The following is a 6,520-nucleotide window of genomic DNA, read 5'->3' on the forward strand; positions in this document are numbered from 1 at the left end:
ATCAAGATCGGTAACAGGTAGGGGCGCCTGGGTGGCTTAGTCGGTTAAGCGTCGACTTTCGCTTAGGTCATGATCTCGCGGTTCGTGGGTTCGGGCCCCGCGTCAGGCTCTGTGTTGACTGCCAGCTCAGAGCCTGGAGCCTGTTTCAGTCTGTGACTCCCTCTCTCTGACCCTCCCCTGCTCACGATGTCTTTCTCTCTCTCTCCTACAAATAAATAAAAATATTTAAAAAAAAAAGATTGGTAACAGGTTAATCTTTGTTACTCTTTTATCTCAACTGCTCTCCCCGCCGCCCCCGCTGGGCTATGCCTCTGCCGTTAAAACCCAGCGGAGGAGATTTTGCTTTGACTTCTGACTGATCCATGGCCCTCTCTTTTTATTTTATTTTATTTTTTACCATGCAGAGGCTGAGAAAGAGGCTGTTTGCATTGCATGTAGCCCTTGATCAATGATTTTCTATCAGGTTGACATGATCAAATACTTGTCGCATCTAGGGAGGACCGGTGTGATAAAATAAAGGACAGCTTTTACTAGAAGTCATTCTGTGATGCCACTTTTAGGTGCGGCCATTTCTTGTGAACGGTAATAGTCATCATCATCCTGGTGACCTTTTACATATACAGATTGTGGAAATCCACAGAGAACTGGGCATGTTTCAAATAAATGTCAGCTGATTGTAGTTTCTTAATGAGTTTCTCCCTTACTTTTTTCCTCATTCTTGGCCATGACCTCTTCAAACTAAGAGTCTGCTGCAGCTGGCTGGGGCTTCGTTTCTTATCCAAAACAATTCCTTACATTCTTAGAATGGCCATGAGCTCTAAACTGCCATCTCTGAGCTGCTCCCCAGGAGAAGTGAAAGGCAGCTCCCCAGTGGCTACCTCCTCTGCTGTTGGAGGGGATATGAAGGAAAAGAAGGTGTGCCAGCCTGTCACCTCCCAAAGGACCTCCTTTCTCCCGAAGAGCAGCTGGTTTCTTTAGGGGAGGAGCTGGAGAGGCAGGATGGGGTTTTGAGACCAGAAGAGGTGTGTCCATTAGCCTCATTTCTGCTGCCCTTGTCTTTCCCTGTCCCCTGCCACTTCATCTGTGAATGGGCCAGCTCTAGTGCTCAGCTGTTCCCAACCAGGGCAGGTAAGACAGTAGCAGTCCGTCCTCACCATGCATTCCTTCATTTACACCCAGGGGACACTCTGGGGGCTTAGGGGCAAACTCAGTCCCTGCTGGTCTCGGAAGTATGGCACTTCTTCCCCTCTCTGGACTGGGCTGTCTTTGTTTTATTTTATTTGTGTGTGTGTGTGTGTGTGTGTGTATGTGTGTGAGTGAGAGAGAGAGAGAGAGAGAGAGAGAGAGAGAGAATCTTAAGCAGGCTTCACATGGAGCCTGATGTGGGATTTGATCCTATGACCCTGGGATCATGACCTGAGCCAAAATCAAGTGTTGGATGCTCAACCGACTGAGCCACCCAGGTGCCCCTGGGCAGTCTTCAGTTTAGAGTAGTGATTCTCAGCCCTGCCAACACCTGAATTTCCTGAAGAGCTTTTAAGGATTCCCGGTCCTGGGTCTACTTGAAGCCACACCTCTGGAAGTGGGGACCAGTGTGTTTTCGAAGCCCCAGAGTGAGGGTGAGAATGTGCTTCCCGCTGTCTCGTGTCAGCTTATGGTACTTGGTAAGACGTGGCAAGGCCCTTTGAGCCAGGCCTTCAGCAATGGCCCTGTCATAGTCAAATGCTGCACGCAATCTCACAGGGACCTTCTGCGTTCACTGTTGGTCTTCCCCGTCTTGCTCTCCATCGGCCTGCATGTCGCCTCACTCCTGCTCACTTAGCTTTTCCTCTCAAGATGGCGTCTGGCCTTAATTCTACTCAGCCAGCCATCTCTCTGCATAGATGGCAAAGGCCACGGGGACCCACATAGGTCACCCTCGCAATGTCACAACTGATGATGAGCCTATGAGTTTATTTAGAGCTTCTCTTCCTACCCTCCCTTCACCCGAAATTTATTGAGCATCTATGATGTGTCAGGCTCAAAGCCAAATACTTTGTAAGTTTAATCCTCACAACAGCTTAGGAAGAAGTGCTCTCAATGTACGGCGAATGACACAGACATTCTGAGATGATACATATCTAGGCCGGGGGGGTCTTACTCCAGGTTTGGTGTTCAAACACAGGTCTGGCTGACTCCAAAGCCCACGGTCTTCCCATTGCTGTGTTGCTCCTCAGTGGAAAACACCGGATTTCTGCCTGAAAGTGCTCACAGTCTGGTTAGGAAGATACACACAGGAGACAAGCAGAAGTTAAGAGGGAGACTGGGCTGTGGGAGCAAGTGGAGAAGCACTTAGCCAGAGAAGGAGTCCTTGAGAAGATGATACCGTTTTTGGTGTTAAGCTTTATTTATTTTTCAGTGAGAGAGATGGAGTGTGATGGGGGAGGGGCAGAGAGAGAGGGAGACACAGATCCCGAAGCAGGCTCCAGGCTCCGAGCGGTCAGCCCAGAGCCCAACACGGGGCTCAAACTTGTGAACTATGAAATCATGACCTGAGCCGAAGTCGGGTGTTTAACCATCTGAGCCACCCAGGCGCCCCTGAGGAGATGCTAGCTTGAACTGAATCCCAAGAGATGAGCAAAAGTTTCTTGGGTGAAGAAAGTGAGAACCTCATGTACACAGCTGTGGAGTGCAGAGAAATCAGAGCTTCCTCACGGAGCTGCAAGAAGTTCAGTACGGCTGAGTGATGACATGGAGGAAGGGACAGGAGGCGATGATGGGCAGCAAGTGGGGCAGGTCATGAGCCTTTAGGTCACTCTAATAGGTCTTGTACTTTATCCTGGGGACAGTGGGCACCAGGTGAAGGATTTTAAGCAAAAGAGAGATAAAATGAAAGTTGTATTTAGGGGGAAGGGTTGGCAAAGAAGGTTCTTGCCTAGAGATAGGCAGAACAGGTAGGAGGCTGCAGTGCAAATTCTACTGAGAGGTGATGGTGACTAGAACTAAGCGAGAAGGGGAGAAAATGAGGAGCTATTCAGAAGGCAGATGCAACTGAATTTGACAAAAAACTAAATATGGTGGGTGAGGAGGAGTCGAGTGTAAGTGCTCTCCTTGGGACAAAGGACACAGGAAGAGGAGCAGGTTGGGGAAAGCTAGTAAGTTTCTTTCGACATTTAAGTGTAGGGGGTCCACTGGGCAGCTGGATATAAAAGGTCTGGAGTCCAGGAAAGGGAGATGGGACTGGAGATCCAACACAGGAAGTAATTGGGGCACCTGAGTGGCTCAATCAATTAAGCATTGACTCGGTTTTGGCTCAGGTCACGATCGCATGGTTCATGAGTTCCAACTCCGTGTCAAGCTCCCGTGAAGATTGTGCAGAGCCTGCTTCGAATTCTCTCTCTCTCTCTCTCTCTCTCTCTCTCTCTCTGCCTCTCCCTGAGATGCTTGCATGCTCTGTCTCAAACTAAATAAACTTAAAAAAATAAAATAAAATAGGAAGTCATCAAAACCGTCCCTGACTCCAAAGATGTAATAAGGGGTCCAGAGAAAGCGGGCATGATGAGAAGAGCTGTGTCAGCAATGGCCCCTAGAAGGGATCCCACCTTCCCTCTAGAACTTGAGAATTATTCTGACCACCAGCCTACTCATACCGGGTCCTGATGCCTGCCCTGCTTCTCCCCAATTTCTTTCCTCAAAAGAAAACATACTCTTCTCCGTGCCCTCATCCATTTGCTGGTAGCCTGCATGAATGTTCACCTCTTCCAGGACCACAACCCTACTGGATCCAAACCCTGCAGTATTGCTGCTGTCTGGACTCTCCCCAGTCATCCAGCAGATGACAAAGAGGACCCTGTAAGACCATTCCATTCCCAGCCTTTCTTTTCTCCTTGGGCCCTGTGTCTGAAAGAGACCAGACACTGCTGTAGGACCAGCCTCTGAAATCAGGTCAGTTCCTAGGCTCTAAGTTGGGACGGGCCTTCCCTGGTTTCCTCTTCCTTCCCGTTGGCCCAGGGCTGTGGCCTGATCCAGCACGCCTCACTTCACAGCCCACGGAACAGGCATGCGGGTCCCTGAAGGTGCTGAGACTGAGGCCGATGAAGAAGCCTGGGACGGGGTGACGCTTCCCCTGTCCATCCAGCCCCACGGAGGAGCGAGAGGAAACACAGAAGAGGCTGACAGCACGGCAAAGTGGAACACCAGAACTTGCTCCCCAGGGAGACTGGCTGTGGAATACCTTAAATTAGAAGTCTTAAAAAATGTGTTAGGGATCCCTGTTGCCCTGGTTGGCTTTGGGTGTGGTTCTTTCCAAAGGAGAACGATTGGTGGAGGTTTTCCAGCCCTGTAATTCTACTTGTGATGAGGTGGAATTAAAGCTGAAATGTGAGTTCATAAATTGCCTAGTTGGTGAATAATAGAGTTTAAATCTCCTCCTCCAAAAAAAAAAAAGCTAAATACGAAATCATATTAAAATTCATAGCCATCTGCCTACAACGATCTGATTTAAAAATTGAGCACAATTAATTTTTAATCCGAGGTCAGTTTCCCACCCCCACCTGTCTCTCTCCTCACCACCTCCCCCATAAGACAGTCTGTGTGTGCTCAGAGAACTCGAAACCATTTTAAATATTAACTGGAGCCACACATACCTAGGAAGATGAATCCACACACCCACATCTTCCCCTTTTCCGTCTATTATTACTAGCATAGCTGCTCACATAGTTCTAAATGCAGTTCTAGTTAAAAATAAATTCTGTAAACTGGGAATGTGGGGTGTGTCTGCCTCCATAAAAATCCCTTTGTTCTCTGTTGAGAAGTGAGCAGAGATGCAGACGTAAAAAGCAGGGCTGTATTTCAGGAAAGATCCTGGGCCAGGGTTTCGGTGTCCATCTTTCTGGTAGCAATAGGGGTCACCGAGTCTGGGGAGAGATCTGGATACTTCCAGACTTTACAGCATAGACCGTTTGACTTCCTTACCCGGCTGCTCCATTTGGATGGGAAGAGATTCCATAAGAGAGGGTACAGGAATAGGCAGAAGCAGGGCAGGCTAAATAAAGCCAGTTATCACCAGGAAACGACATGATCAAGCATCCTCCAAAAGCAGGCAGGCCAGGGCTGAATCAGCGAAGTCCGGAAGCTGCTTGCAGCATCTTGAGAGGCCAGCAAGCACAGTTCAGGAGAAGAGCTCTTCTGACGGAGATCCTCTGTTGCATGAGGCCTTTCCTCTGGGTGAATTGAACCAAGCAAATTTTAAATGAGGTTTGCTCTCCTCAACATCGGAGTCCTCATTTTCTATGACACACCCCCTCACCCTTGGGGGCAGGAACATCAGGGTTCCACATCCTGGCAAGAGCAGCGATCCTTGTAGAGAAAGACGAGGAGCAGGGCAAGGAATCCTGGGGGAAGGGTAGACCATGCTCGGTGAAAGCAGAAACCAGAGAGGGTCGCAACTCACGTGGCGGCATTCTAAACAAACCCTTAGGTTGCTCACAGTCCAAGGCCATTAGTGGGGTAACCTAAAGGTCGTAGACCCAAAGTATAAAGCCCAAAAGGAGAAACAGAGGTCCTAGAGGCAACTGTGAATGCTGTCATGTGTGTTTAGTTTTTAGAAGCTACCAAATGTGTGATCACCTGTACTGAAGCCGGTATTGGCCCCTAAGACCTTCCGAAGAAATCAGTGTTGGCTGTTTAATAACTGATCTCAGATGTGTGACTGGGGAGACTGTAGTGTTGAGGCCTCTAGCAAGAAGCCACAGAAGGTTAGCTGGAGCTAGGTTCTTTTTTTTTTCAAGTGAACTCTATGTCCAACAAGGGGCTTGACTTCACAACCCCAAGATCAAGAGTCAAGTGCTCTACCGACTGAGCCGGCCAGGTGCCCCAGAAGCTAGGTTCTTAAATGGAGATGAAAAGCTATGATTGAAGAATGACCCATTTGGGGAAAATAAAGCCAATGATGGGAAATTGGCTGCATCTGAGGTTAGAGTCTCTTTTTAGTAAGTCCTGAGCTTGAGGGCATTTGGGGGCTGAAAATTCAGAATGTCAGCTAAATTTGGCCTCTGCAAAGAGAAATTAGGTCACAAGTGCAATACTATTGACCAAAGATACTGCAAAGAAAGAAATCTAAAGTAGTTACCAGTGAACGAACAAGGCAATTATCAATATCAGGAAAAACAAAAAGTGACAAAGAAAAATAATAGTACACTGCAATGCTCTGCTTTCCTTGCATGTGTATAATGATGTAAACACCAAACAGTAATCTAACCAATAATTATAATATGATGTTGTAGGAAAGGCTAGGGAGGGGATGGCTAAAAAGAGCACTAAATCCTCATTTACCAATATAGGAAGATAACACGCCTAAATTGTTGAACCAAAAGAGAATAGTATGTGTGGATTATTTAAAATATGGCAGAGCTCTGGGCACCTGGGTGGCTCAGTCACTTAAGCATCTGACTTGATCTCAGCTCTGGTCTTGATCTCAAAGTCATGAGTCCAAGCCCTGTGTTGGGCTTCACGCTGGGTGTGGAGCCTACTTTAAATGAGT

General features: G+C 47.9%; 1 long non-coding RNA gene across 1 annotated transcript; it reads left to right on the forward strand.

The window, feature by feature from the left end:
* The first annotated feature begins 860 nt into the window (after nt 1-860).
* Nucleotides 861-4,358, forward strand: LOC120232003. Its single transcript, XR_005528475.1, has 3 exons — nt 861-1,022; nt 3,745-3,924; nt 4,026-4,358. It is a non-coding gene; the product is annotated as an uncharacterized LOC120232003 (long non-coding RNA).
* Nucleotides 4,359-6,520: the final 2,162 nt, after the last annotated feature.

This window comes from Hyaena hyaena, unplaced genomic scaffold (assembly GCF_003009895.1).
Source record: "Hyaena hyaena isolate Hyena2069 unplaced genomic scaffold, ASM300989v1 scaffold_64, whole genome shotgun sequence".
Taxonomy (NCBI): domain Eukaryota; kingdom Metazoa; phylum Chordata; class Mammalia; order Carnivora; family Hyaenidae; genus Hyaena; species Hyaena hyaena.